This window comes from Erpetoichthys calabaricus, chromosome 9, assembly GCF_900747795.2.
Source record: "Erpetoichthys calabaricus chromosome 9, fErpCal1.3, whole genome shotgun sequence".
NCBI lineage: Eukaryota > Metazoa > Chordata > Cladistia > Polypteriformes > Polypteridae > Erpetoichthys > Erpetoichthys calabaricus.
Genome location: NC_041402.2, coordinates 31,337,487 through 31,338,280, shown reverse-complemented (window position 1 = coordinate 31,338,280; position 794 = coordinate 31,337,487). Strand labels below are relative to the sequence as shown.

The window sequence follows — 794 nt, the reverse complement described above, 5'->3', positions numbered from 1 at the left end:
AAAATATTGCTGGGCAAATTTAGCGCATGGTATATTAGTGCATTATGACCATAAAATATCTTTGTTCTCGACATCTTTAAAGACAGGTTTCCGTTCATAGCTGCAAAAGAAAGTTTGACTTTTATCAAACTGGAAATTGGAGGTGTGATGATGAATGTTGTTAGTGCATATGCACCGCAAGTTGGGTGTGCAATGGGTGAGAAAGAAAATTTTTGGAGTGAGTTGGATGAAGGGCAGGGGAGATGCCATGATCACTAAGGTGGTTCTCCTAGGGCGAGGCTCATCCACTGTGCTCCGGGTGTGCTGACCCCTGCGATTTCCCCAAATGCGGGAAACCCAACTTTTAAATTAGTGATTTTAGTGAAAAAAACAGATAAGAAAATGGTTTCTGCCATGTGGCTGTTCCTGAGATAAATTTTGATACCCTGTGCAATTGTAATGTGTCCTGGTTTATAAGTGTTCATACATAAAAGAATCAGCCAAAAAAAGTAATAATTATAATAATTGAAGTGAACAGACTCATTATGTTTTATTTTTAATTTAGATGAATCACAGTAATTTTTTTCAAATATATTGATCCAAAGGATTACAAGTTTAACTGATCCACTAAATTGTGTTTTGGGGCCATTTTGTGTCTGGTTAACTAAAACAACAAACTTTATTTTAAACATTGCTCTTGCATAGTGAACACAATTTTAAAAGTACACTACATGTGCATTTTGTTTCCACGTTTCTACAACAAATTCATAAAACTTACCCTGTCTCTAACAATGAGTGATTGGTGGGAAGTTAAG

At 35.8% G+C, this 794-nt stretch overlaps 1 pseudogene; it reads left to right on the top strand.

The window, feature by feature from the left end:
- Nucleotides 1-235: 235 nt before the first annotated feature.
- On the top strand, nt 236-342 carry LOC114658282 (uncharacterized; annotated as a pseudogene).
- The last annotated feature ends 452 nt before the right edge of the window (nt 343-794 follow it).